Source organism: Carassius gibelio, chromosome B4, assembly GCF_023724105.1.
Source record: "Carassius gibelio isolate Cgi1373 ecotype wild population from Czech Republic chromosome B4, carGib1.2-hapl.c, whole genome shotgun sequence".
Lineage (NCBI taxonomy): Eukaryota > Metazoa > Chordata > Actinopteri > Cypriniformes > Cyprinidae > Carassius > Carassius gibelio.
In genome coordinates, this window is record NC_068399.1 from 4,778,076 (window position 1) to 4,792,065 (window position 13,990).

The 13,990-nt window shown below is 40.4% G+C and overlaps 1 protein-coding gene across 1 annotated transcript in view; it reads left to right on the forward strand.

Annotated features, from left to right (window-relative positions):
• LOC127955981 (gastrula zinc finger protein XlCGF8.2DB-like) overlaps positions 1 to 13,990 on the forward strand; it is a 123,610-nt gene that overhangs the window by 85,914 nt on the left and 23,706 nt on the right. The gene's annotated exons all lie outside the window — the stretch shown is intronic.

The window sequence follows — 13,990 nt, forward strand, 5'->3', positions numbered from 1 at the left end:
CAAATTAAATGGGGATTTGTGCAAAAAGAATGATTACTTATAAATTAAGATCTTGTTATTTGCATGGTCTTGTATATATGGCGTATGTCTGCGAATAGAGGACAAACTGTTCCGTATAACTTTCATATAGAACAGTTCTTTGATTAATTATATAACTTTACTAGAGCCAGTTTTGGACATATGTCCAAATAAAACAATTATAATTTGATTTATAATCATGTTGATGTTAAGTTTTCATATTAGATATGAAGCAACGCAGGTAGGCGGTTTAATTTGTTAGCAGCTGGCTAGGTAATGTTAACTGATTGTAAAACTGTCTTTATCCTTGCTTCAGTTAGTGCACTAAAAAAAAAAAAAGATATCCAATTGATCTGCTTTTTATTCCTCAAACAATTACGTACACTATGTGATCCAAAAATGCATCATACTATTTGTACCAAAGTTTGGGTTACCAATTAATCACGCCAGTCAAACATGCAAATGAAGGTGTCGCTGGGAGAAAAGCCCTATTCAGACGGGAATAGTTTTACAGAGGGTCGTTAGAGAAATCTGTGTTTCACAGACGTACTTGGTGATTTTAATCTGAATCTGCAACATTTGTGTTTTTCTCACACAACATCTGTGCTAATTCCAGAGCAAATTACCTACTGTTTTTCAGCAAACTCAGTGATCCTCTGAGAAAACTAATCCAGTCCGAATGCGAAAGTCTGTGATTGCGGCGATATTTTATTTCACAATGCGTTTCCTTATGTGTTCTGGCCAACGTGAATTACCATAGATGCTCTTATCATGCGCATGTTTGATATATAAACAGTTACAGTCGGGTATGTGTCTTCCTGGCAGAATCGGTTCTAGCTTTCAAATAATAGACTGGTTCGGGTCGGGTCTGGGTAGGCATTTCTAGAATCTACATGGGTCCAGGTCTAGCTTTTGAAATAAAAGACGGGTCGGTGTAGTACATTACGGGTCTCTTTCGGGTTCGGGCACACATTTTTTGACCCGTGAAGACCTCTAGTGGTAAGTAGATTTATTAACAGGATAGATAATGACAATGAATGAAAAGAGGGAGTGAGCAGAGTCTGGCAACTTGAGACACAGGGGAGTCAACAAAGGATAATCACAGGAGGAAGGTAATGTAGATCTGAGGGCAGAGGAAGAGCAAGTTAGTGAAGTCTGGCAACTGTATAGAGTAGTGAACAGTAGACCGGACGCCGGAGTACTGGCGTGATGATGACTTTATACTGGTGAGTGATTGCTGGGTGCATGTGATCAGTACTCCGTGATTGGGATCAGGTGCTGGTGATGATTGGGGTGGCTGTGACGGTTAATTCCTGACACTACCCACTCATCCAAAAGCAGGTATTCTATACATATTATAGTTTATAGATGTGTATATATATATATATATATATATATATATATTCTACTGTTCCTTAAAAAATATTTTTTTTGTCTTGTTCAAGTCAGCCTGAAGAAGGTAATATTAATTTACAGAAATGGTGCGAAAGACTTGAACACAATGATTTTTGATTGTTCACTGTTTATTTTGTATATGTTTTTGTTCAGTTTTTTATTTCCGTAAAAAAATCTAACAAAAAAAAAAACACAGTTCTGACATTATGGACAATTTCCATGGTAGACCAAGAGAGAGAACCACACCATGTCCAAAAATTAGACACACAAGTGTTACACCGGATTATGGATATTTTAAACTCACCAAGTAACATCTCAGCACTCCACCGTGCTAAGGAACAGAGCTTCCCATACAGGCGACAAAGAAATACAGCTTTTGCAAATGAGCAAGTTAAACAGTTGCTACAGGGCAATGGAAAAAACTGATCCTTTACAACACATTTGATTCTCGAACAACATTACGAATCAATGATATTGATACAACCATACAGAGCATATGTACCCAGACCAATCAAGTCGATTGGCCTGAAGCTTTTGAGGTGGCGTCACACTGGGCGGACAGAAATTACAGAGGTAGAGTAGGTGCAGAGACTATTGAACAAGCAGAGGACTTAATTATGGCAGAAATCTCAGTTTGTGAGAGCAGGACGGCACAAGAAGCCCCCAAAGAAAGAATGGGGGCTGTACTCCCTCGCATTTACACTGCTATTGTTGCCTCCACCAGCAGAACCACAACACAGGTCACTGAACCTCATGCCAACACCAGCCCTGGGAGACAAATAGTAAATCAAAAAAACATAGAAATACTAATTTCTCCAAAACTCTGTTTGCCAGAAAAAGCAGTCACTTTGGTCCTTTGAGAAGGAAAAGCCACCCCAGGACCTGCCAGGGACCCTCCAGCCCATACAGGTGGTTGAAGTGCCTCAACCCTGTGAACAGAGGAAGAGAACACATAAGAGCCGCCACGTAAATTCAGGAGCAGAACCTTCTTTAACGGTCCCTCCATGCCAGAGCCGCCCCGAGACACCGACGCCGGAAATCTCTGTCATGGCCTCTCCAGCTTAGAGCCATCCTGTGTCACCAGTGCCGGAAATCTTTGCTTTAGTTCCTGCACCTTAGGAGGAAGAGCCAAGTCAATGATAGGTTGTAGGGGCCCCACCAGGGCCTAATGGTACCCCACTCGGCTCTCCTATGTTAGACACAGATCACAGATTTTTCCCTTTTTTTCTAATGTCTACTCCAATTGCTTTCTCAGATCAATCCCAACATAGCATTATTATTTACTAATCACAGACTCTGGTAAAACCACCTTCACAGCTCTCTGAGTTCCTTAGGGAATTTTAACCGATACCGAACCTGGTCCAACGACCAGTAGGGGACATGGGAGTTCAACAGGGTGAACCCAGCGTCCCAAGGCCTGCACCATCTCCTGGGGTTCTTGCACCTAGGGAAACACAATCATAAACACATTCATACTGTCAACAGAAACTAACAGAAATTAATCCCAAATGACTGAAAGCCCGTTTTTCAGTTCTCTTAACAGTCCAATACGCTACATTAACACAACAAAAAAACTAGTACATTGGAGCCTCACCTTAAAAAAGAGAATAGTCATCATTGGGGACTCAAATCTATCTAGGCTTCCTCACTATGAGGAACCCGATCTGCAAGTGGACAATTTCCCTGGTGTTAAGTTCCAGCATGTGTGCAATCTTTTAAAAAAGGCCACATTGCCCAGGGTACCAGAGAAAATCATGCTGTCATTTGGCATCAACAATCCCAAACAGATATACAGAATGACAGCCGTAACGGAAATTCAGAAGACCTACAAAACGGCGAAGAGGATCTTACCACAGACAGAAATAATTGTCCCTCTAATTAACTTCTCAAGAGTGCTGGACATGTTAGAGCACACGAAGAGCTGAACCTGAACTTTATCCCTTCCACACATTTTAATGTGGAAAAAGATTTGGTCCATTGGAGACCTGTGATGGCAAAAGCCCTCCTTACACATTGGGCTTCACATTTAAACTTATAAAATATTTGGTCAGGTTAACAATAAGCTTGTGAGAACTGCATATCAAGGTTTATATTAATGGATTTCCAAAACTCAGTCCTTAGAAGGGGCCTCTCCTACATCCCCACCATCGAGCTGCAGATAAAAACTATTGTTAGCAGACATGCAGGCATACCACTGCAGACTCAAGCTAGAAACTTTTATTGAGGTGTCACAGTGTGACAAATGGCATGTGGAACTTATTCCCGCTGAAGCAGTGTTCCCGGGGGAACGCTTTGAGTGTAACCCTGTTCCCAGGCCTGTGTGTGCGTTCGTTGCTGTGACAACCCCAAATGACGGATTGGCAACAGGTGTGGGGGATTTACTCAGAGTTTGCGTGAGGCCTCATCAACAGTGGAGAGGATAAAAAGCAAGAGAGAGAGGTGGTGTGTGTGGTTTTTCTCCCTTGTGAAAAGTCGTTTTATTGGGTGGTAATAGTTACTGGAGGACGGGTGAATGAAGAGGAAAGTGTTGCTTGATGAGGGATTCGAGGACAACAGAAGGAGAGTGAATTACCCTGTTTGCATTGGAGAGGAGCTGAGTAACTGAGAACTGAGTCTTGTAATTGCACACGTTTGACACTGAATTGGATGTGGTTTGGAGTGTTTGGATCACGATCATAAATATCACTGAGTGGATTGTACTGATTCATTACCGATCTCTTACCTCTCCCTCCTCTATAAATGGTGATGTGAACTCTGCCTGTGACTGTGGAGAAAAACATCTCAGAACATCCTCAGTGGCAGTGAGGATTGCGCCCCCCCCCTTTCCCCTCGGACAGAAACCCGAATGTGAGTGCTGGCTTTAAATTGCACTTTGTGAAGTGAGTTTGCAGTGGCTAAAATTGATGTTTTCCCCCACAATATATGTTTGAAGTGGAATTGTCGTGTGTGTGTGTAAGCTACATTCCTTTTTGCCATGCACTCTCTATGTGTCATGAGGGCTGACTGTCAATAGTAAGAGTCCTGCGACACTGATCTGTTCCAACTGTCTGGATGTTGAGGAATTATCATCTGGGATGTGAATTAACCCCTCTGTTGTGCTAATAGGAGAAGAGATGCCCTGTTGAAATATTTACTGTCTGTCTCAGAAGAAGCCCTATTTAGCCTGTTGACTTCGAGTCTGCTGTATCCCTGCCATTCAACTGTATGGTGAGAAGTGTTCGCTCCTTCCAATGCATGTGAACTGTATACTTGCCTGAAACATCCATTCTGTCTGTCTCAGAAGAAGCCCCATTCAGCCTGTTGACTTAGAGTTTGTTGCATCCTTGTGGCCCACCTGTGCTGAGAGAGGTGACTGTCCTTTGTCACGAACGTGAGATGGGCACGCTTTGTCTGGAATATCCACTCTGACGGTGTCAGGAGAAGCCACCTTACTGTAAGACCGTGCACCTGCCGTATACGTACTCGACTGATATCATTCACCTCAAATTCCGTACCTGTGGAAGAAGGAAGGAAGGCTGGAATTACATACTTACCGGAGGAGACTTACCGGACCTCTCACTTGCCAAACACATCCCCACCTCAAGGCTGTGTATCTGCCGTGTACGGACCTGACCGATATCCATCCGTCCCAAATTCTGCATCTGTGAAAAAGGGAAGGAAGTTTGGAAGTATTTAATTAACAGAGGAGACTTACCAGACTGCGGGCTTGCCGATCGTATTCCCACCTGTGAAATACCTACTTGACCACCCATCTGTCCATCTATTGCGGGGCCAGCACAGAGGAAGAGGGCGGGAGAGTCCCCGGTCGCTGCATTGTTTACCTTCAATCCCTGAGGGTAACAAAGAAGATTTTAGGTTCGGATTCCCAATTTGCTTTTACTTCAAAATAAAACTTGTTAAATTTTATTCTCTGTCTCCGACTCTTCCCTCTGATACGCTCCTCGAGGTGGTCCTGGTTTAGGAGTGGGCGCAGTCCAGCTTGGCCCTCCTGACCTGTGACAGAGGGCAAGAAAAACCAAAAAACCAAAGTATCATTCACTCAGCCCTCTGACTGGGAGCCCGCATTATCTAGCCTGCCTAAAGAAATTGACAAAATCATTAGAGCTGACAATTTTGCCTTCAAAAAATTACAGTGGGGTTTGCGTGTGACCCCCAATTTGACCCCGGATGAAAGAAAAGCCCTTAAAGAATTATATCACAATACTGAGATCGTAATCAAGCTAGCTGTTAAGGGTTATGCTACCGTTATTTTAGACAGAGCACAATACCTTGGGGAAGAACTAAGACAACTTTCTGTCACAGAACATTATTCTACACTCGATGAGGCCATGTACACCGACACTGTTAAGGAAGGAGAGTAAATTTTAGAGGATATGTGTTCCAAGAAAATTATCAGTGCAAAACAAAAAGAGTATCTCACGGGTGAAGGGCCACCCCGAGCCAGGAGATTTTACCTGTTGCTAAAAATTCATTAAGAGCCAGAAAATTGTAAAGAAAAAATTTAGTGTACCTTTTGAGGTCCCACCAGGCAGACCCATCGTGTCCAACTGCGACAGCAAGATGTACTTTACGGCTGAGTACGTGGAGCACTTCCTCAATCCTGGCCATTTGTCTGGGGATGCTATCAGGAAGACAAGTTTACAATGACCCCCAGCAGGTGGAAGAAGTCCTTCCACACCCGGGAAAATGAACTTGGGACCCCAGTCTGATACGATATCCTCAGGTAGCCAGTTCCGGAAAACATGGGAGAATGTAAATATTTTTTATATTGGGGGGGGGGGGTTGTAGACATAAGCCCTATTCGGACGGGACTAGTTTTGGGGGTCAATGTCTGTGATTGCGGCGATATTTCATTTCACAATACGGTTACTCGTGTATTGGCCAACGTGAATTACCGTAGATGCTCTTAACACGTGCATGTTTGATATATTTGCTTCCCGGCAAAGAAATAATAATAAAAAAAATAATAAAAATAATAAAATCAAAAGCCAGATCATGTAAACCGTTAATATTGGCTATTGTAATATCAGCCTCAGGTTCGATTACTCGTTCATTAATGCACTCAGTTATATAATGTTTCAATTACAGATGTACGAAAATAAACTCTACTACAAAAAAAAGAGGTAAACCAGTTAAACTAAAGAAACCACACATTAACATGGTTTTGCTATACTAGCCATCTAGTATTAAATATTTATCGTGTAATAATACTAATGGTAATCAATCCGAATGGCTATACACAATGCACGCATACAGAGCGCGTGATCTCTGTGACGCCCAGATGCACAAATCAGACCTTCCCACCCCGTTCGAATTGGTACATGAAAATTGCAGACGTCAGGTGATAAGAATCAAACTCAAACGTAGTTTAGAAAACTAGTCCCATCCGTATAGGGCTAAAGAAACACTTTCCTGCTGAAACTATATGCTTTGTTACTGGTCAATCCAACCAAAAGTGGTGTTACCGGGAAACCAGATAAAACCTCTTCCACACACAAAAAGAGATCTTCTCTTAATGGGATGGTTCACTTTCAAATAAAAGTTTGATAAGCTTTAGCTTACTTCAGGGGCATCCAAGATGTAGGTTTCTTTGTTTCTGCAGTATTTCCCATTTTGATATTTTTAGGTCAAACCATTCTTGTCTGTGACTCATATAATGGAGGTCTATGGTCACCACATCAAAGAGCATGCACAGAGGAGTCCAAATTAAACAATTCCCCGAACAGTATTTATATAGTTTTTACCTCTTGTACACAACCACATCCAACTGATCGGAGTGCGCAAGTGCTTCCTGTGATGTGCGCGCGCGCTCTGGCTTAGTCTGCGCAAGCGCGGAAAGCGCCGGAAGTGATCTTTCGTGCGTGTACATCACTCATTGTTTACACTTACTGTCTAAGGTTTACACAGAGATTTCGGAAGTGTTACCTTTCACTTTGAAGATCTAAATATATTTACAGGAATCTGTATACAGGAATCGATGCATTATACACGCAACGGGAAACTTTACTCAGCAATTACAGAACCAATGCAAGTAACCGCTTGTTAACTATTTAGATGCGCTTCTAGGCTTTGATAAGGTGATGAGATTCTTTTATGGTTCTTAACAGGTTGTGATTTAGTTTATGAGTAAATACTGCCATGACTCTCCACTTTCTTGCACGTGAGTAGGGGTAGGCAATATCTCGATATTTAAAATATATCGATATTTTGTTCATATTTAATTCTGATTCCACCACTTAGCTTGTTTGCCTTCTCTGTGCTGTACTCACCCCCGCCTCCTTGATTTTGCCTATTTAGAAAGTCTATTTAAATATGAATCCTGCATGTTCTGCGTGTCTGTATTAATGAATGGCACAGAAGCGCGGAGTCATTCATTAAACACATGGAAGCGCGCGTGACGTTCCAGTGATTTCAGCGTCTTTCCTCTCACTAAATAAAGACGGGAACACATGAGGAACATCTCCAGAACTGCTCTGAGAGTCACTTCATGAGCATCTGACCGTTTGATTTGAATAAAACTAGCGTCATTTATCGTAAAATTACAGAGCAGTTTCAGCGCATGCTGAGGTGCACACTGTGCAGAAGTTATCAACTTTCTGCAGAGTCAATATCTAAAGACCTCCAAACTTCATGTGGCCTTCAGATTAGCTCAAGAACAGTGCATAGAGAGCTTCATGGAATGGGTTTCCATGGCCGAGCAGCTGAATCCAATCCTTATATCACCAAGTGCAATGCAAAGCGTCAGATGTACTTAGTGCTGAACGATTTAGGGAAATAATTTTTACTAATGTGATTGCGATTTAATATGCATTATTATAAGATCTTTATCTTCTGTATTATTCAATGAAGACAAGCAATAAATCATTTAAGGTACCTCACGATATGTATTTATAAGTATTTTCATAAAAGCAAATATTCATTAAAAATGTTTATTAAAACAATTGCATGTTAAAAATGTTAAATAAACTAATATAATGGTTTAGATTAAGCCAGAACTAATTAGGCCTTAGTTTAATTAGGACATCTAAGTAGCTTAAAAGTGCCACAGAAAAAAAAAACTGGCAGCGCGTCACCGCCCAATTTTCCTGAACAATCGAAAATGGGCAAAAGGCGGGAGCTGGTTGCTGAAGCCACGCCTACCTAGCTCGATGGCAGTGTCAGCAGCGGCAATCCAACTGTCAATCATTTACATTACATTACATTTACATTTAATCATTTAGCAGACGCTTTTATCCAAAGCGACTTACAAATGAGAACAATAGAAGCAGTCAGGTCAACAAGAGAACAACAACAGAATACAAGTGCCATGACAAGTCTCAGTTAGTCTAGTATAGAACGCATAGCCAGGTATATATAATTTTTTTTTTTTTTTTTTTTTTTTTATTAAATGATCTTTATGTGATCAATGATCAATCAAGTGGCCACACCCTTAATTATTCAGAACTTGAAGGCTTAATACTGATGAGTTATGAAATAATATTCATCCTCCTCACAGTTATGAAGTTATGATGTCATGAAGGGCAAAATTAGCTATATGGACCAAAATAATTTTTTTAACCAGGCTGTAAGCATTTTTTCTGCTGTAAAATTGGGCATTTTAACATGGGAAAATGCATCCTTTTTGGAGTCAGCCTCAAGCGGCCAGTCAATGAATTGCATGCAATGAATTTTAGTCACTTCCTTGTTGGCTTCACTAGAGAGAGTGGGAGGTTGCCGCTCGATCTTGAGACAAAACAATGGCATTGATATATTTTAAGGTGTAGAACGGTATGAAGGTGAGGAATTATTGATATTGGTATAATTTTGGAGTGAATTAACCCTTTAATAAAACTCATTCTCTCTCACCTCCACGCATGTCAGCTCTTCACCTACCCATGCAAACCTAGATTCACAGTTGTATCCTGGAGCTTCACTTCCTGGATCTCCTGGCATCTTAGGTTCTCGCTGGTCTACCACACCTCCAACTTGGTCCCCTTTATCTATTCCTCCTGAAACATTTGAGGAAATTGATTCTTTGTAAGTGTTTTTATAACATATTGGCTTTTGTAGTATTGCTACATTTTATAGTTATTGCTGAAAGATTTTTCTTTTTCCTTTACAGAGCTAATCTGCATGCCCTTTTAATGAAGCTGGTTAGCAAAGTGGATTTCAACATGTCCAAAAATGTTCAACAATGTCCGACTAGCAATGAAATAAATGTCTGCCGAGAAAATATTTTAAATGGAATTATTCAAGCATTTAAACGACGCTGTTTTGACCCGGGTGCAAAACTGGATATTATTTTCGTTGACAAGGAGTGTGTGCCTGAGGGGGCCATAGATGAAGGTCCTTCCGGGGAATATTTCAGATTTTTAATGAAGGCAATACAGCATGCTGAAATCTTTGAGGGGCCTGAACAATGTAGGCAGTTAACCCTTGATACACATGGTAAGTATTTAAAACAACTGTTACTATTGTAGCTAGGGCTGTATATTAGGGCTCTATATTTGAAAAAAAGAAGTGATATTGGGATATTTGCTATTCATATAAAATTAAAAATTAAAAATTATTGCAGGACGAAAACTCCACCAGATCACTTGAATAATTCTAGAAAAGTTGGGATGAACATTCAGGGCTCCAGACTCACCTAATAAGCAATTGTTTATGAGGATACCTTCTGAGACTGGTATTTTGACAAATTTATTTGTGTGTCCCCATTCTGGCACAAATAGAAATGAACAGAATTGGGTATTTACGTAGATCTGTGCAGGTCTGTGAGCCTGCTCAGAAAACAGCAATTTGAGCTCTAGATAATGTCTTTTTCAAATGGTTTAAAATCGCTTTAATGTTTAAACTGAACAAGAACTGAAATATATGTGAATGAAATACTAGACATCACATATCCTGTAATGTTCGCACATCGCTTTATCGATGCTAAAATATATCTTGCAGCCCTAATTGCAACTCTTGTTCCTTGATAGAGTGAACGTAAACCTTAAAGTGGCACTACACGGCCTGATCAGTGTATGACAAAGTACAGTGTAACGACTGAGACAAATCAGAATATATTTAACAAATATATTCTGAGACAAATGTTTGCTATATTTAACAAAAAATCTTTAAAAACCCTGCGCCAAGGTGTCTGCCACAATCCCCAAAGTGTTAGAACCAAGCCCCTGGTTGCCATGGTTTTATGAATTGAAATAATACAGAACTCTGCTCAACTCAATTGAACCACGGCTCAGGGATGGCACAAAGCCTGTAAAAACTCTTCTGGCTCAATTTATAGACAAACTTTTCTATTAATGAACATGCATGAAGATAAATGTCAGTTAAATGATCGGTCTTGTTACATGCTCTAAGCACTGCAAGTGCTTAAAATTATTTTTCTTTAGCCATGAAAAAATAATTTTATTAAACTAATAATCAATACTGACTAATGTTAATGTAGCTACATCAGGTTAATCTCATTAGGTATGTAAAGAAACACAAAATAACTAAAAACACACTCAAACACATATGCTTGAAACAACTGACTCTGCTAAAAAGGTTGAGGCCACCATGGCATTAGCTATCGCTGAACACTGTTCCATGCTAGCATGTGATCACATTGGAGAAGCATGTAGAGCTGCTTTCTGGTAGCTTTTCAAAATGCACAGGATACAGTGCACAGAAATTATTAATGGTGTTTTTAGTACCATACTTTATGAAAAAGATGAGTCCACGGATAGAAGTGTTTCTAAATACCTGGGGGTTCTGATAAGGTACTTTAGTGACTCCAAGCGGACAATTGTCTCAGCATTTCTGGGGCTTGCTGAATTGGAGGGAAGAGATGATAGATCTATAGCCCGTGCTGTTGTAGTTTTCCTCGAGAAGTGTGGTCTTAAAAAAGAGAAACTCCTGGGGATAGGTACTGACAATGCATCTGTTATGACAGGGATTAACAATGGGGTCCATAAAGTCCTGAAGGAAGAGTATGGCCTCAAAGATCTGATTCATATTCATATTCCATCCCCCGTAGTGTGAAATACTTGGTACAAGAGACTTATAACTGGTTTTCAGTGTCTCCAAAGTGCAGGAAGGCCTACAAGGCCATATATGAGACCATCAACTGTGAGGAAAAACCTTTACAGATTATCAAGGTCCGTGCCACACGTTGGCTCTCCATTGATCCTGCGGTTTCACGCATTTTGGAGCACGTAGATCCTCTTTAGCTACTTGACAGCTTGGTTAGCCTGATCAAGTCTGTGAGCAGCAGGGTGCTGAATCCACTTGCAAATATTGATGTACTCAAAGGGCCAATAAATGGATACATCAGTCCCAAACCATACCTTGGTTACCTTTTTGATTCAAAGGCAGCTGAGCTCCAACTTGTGCAAAGGACAAAAAAAATGTCTGAAAGCGGTGTGTAGCCTTCACCATCTCTCTCAGTAATGAGTTGAGGGTGAGACTGCCGGACAACATTGAAGCATTGCAGAACATATCAGTTTTTAATGTGGAGGAAACTTTAAAGCACAGTAAGAGCCCTGGAGAAACAGAAGAAATAGCCAAGTTCCTCGGCTACTCCCCTGCAGAGACAGACAAGATTATGCAGCAATGGCGTGCCATCCACCTTAGTAAATGGAATGAGACAAAAACACACTGGGTTTCTGGAGTGAGATTTGGAAATTCAGAGATGCAGCTCATATCAACCCTTTTCAAGAACTTGCCATGTGTCAGTGTTGTCCTTACCACACTCCAATGCTGAAGTCGAGAGAGTATTCAGCCAGATCTGTGTGGTACAAAGCAAGCTAAGAAATTGCATGTCCTTGCAGACCCTTAACTCCATCCTATACATTGGATATGGACTGAAGCTGTCTGGTGAGGTTTGTTATGAGCACCAGCTGCCTGATAATGTTTTGCAGCTTTTCGGCACATAAAAAAAAAGTTATGGTAAACATGTTAATATTTACTGCGACTTGTTATAGGCTCCTAAGTGGACCATAAGGTTATAAACCAAATCAAACCAAGCCAAAAAAAAAAACAACCTTACACTGTAAGTTGCTGCTGACTTTATTCTTCATCTGAAACGGAATACTGACTAGAGAGCATGGTTTTCTGTTTGCGCTCCTCCTCTCTGTCGCTCACTCATTGCAATCTAACGGTTGGAGGGGTGTGTTTAAGGATATTCTGCCCTAGCCTTCAAACTGACGTCATCAGAAAAGGAATGCCATTCCAAACAGAAGTAAATGTCCACATTTTGATTAAAGATTACAAAAAAAAAAAAAAAAATGCACAGATTAATTGTTTACATCAAGACTTGCAATGTGTGCTAGTAAAGTAAACAAAGTCAATTTTGAAAAAAAAAACTATTAATAAAAGAAAAAATAAGTAACTCCCGCCAGAGTGTCTCTTTTGGGTCACTTTTGCAGCAGGATGTAGAAGAAATGCCAATTCAATATGATACCTTGAATATCACACTTTAGACCTCAACATCACTTCACTTGAAGAGCTTACGGCCCCCTCCCTGCAAATGCACACAGTCATCAACGGTCAGAAGACCTCAACTGCTACAAACACCAGCAAGTTAATCATTTCAACGTCCCAATTCTTCCCAAAGCACTCTACTCAAAGGACAAGACCCCACCTTACCAGGAAAAATCACACTTGGCCCTGTCTGTCCAACTCCAAACAAAAAACCCAAGAAAAGCAAAACTGCTACATCTACCACACCTACTCCTGCTGAAGACCTTGCCTTAGATTACATCACACATTTGTTTGATGACTAGTTTATCTATAAATGCTAACTACACAGGTTTGGTGTTCACTTTCTAAAGTTTGTAAAAAAAAAAAATAGTATACAGCTGAAAATGCATAAAGAAATAATAATTAATGGGGGGGGGGGGGGGGGTAATGCAAATAAACACCTTATTTTTTGCGCATTTTAGAAGCATAATGTGTCAAATTTCTGGTAGAGCACTTACGCTAATAGCAGTTGTATTGTGATACAGTAGTTTCGCAGTCACTGTGTATAATTTACAGGCTAGTTTACTTTTAATAGGGACCACAAAAAGACTGGAGTACTTTGTGTAGTTAAGGGGTGTCATAATAGCTGGTGTAAGCATAAAAAAATACATGCAAACACTTGTTTTGACCATAATCCACACACCAGAACTGAATGTGGATGGGGACACCCTATGAATTGCACGCCCTTCTGAAGGGAGAAGTTGTTTGTCGGCTCTGGTTAAAACTGAAAGCCTTAAACTTAAAGAAACCACTGAAATTTCTGTACGTTTGCTCTTTTCACTTCATTGATGGCAGACCCATGAAAAATTATCCCATTCGCTGAGAAATGATGCTCCAGTGAAGACTTCGAGGCGACGTCTCGTCAGGGTATATCCACAAACAGGTATGTTACAGCTTCTAGTTAAGTTACGTGCTATAATAAAATATATTGTTTAAACTATTTCTTTAACGATGACACTCCTATTGGGCATTAATAATATTTAGTGCTAAGATTAAGTTGATAAAAGAAGAAAACTGTAACAAAAAATGTCATAGATGGATTGCCAATAATTAACTCTTGAGTTGTTCCAAACCTGTGTTCATTTCTTTTTGC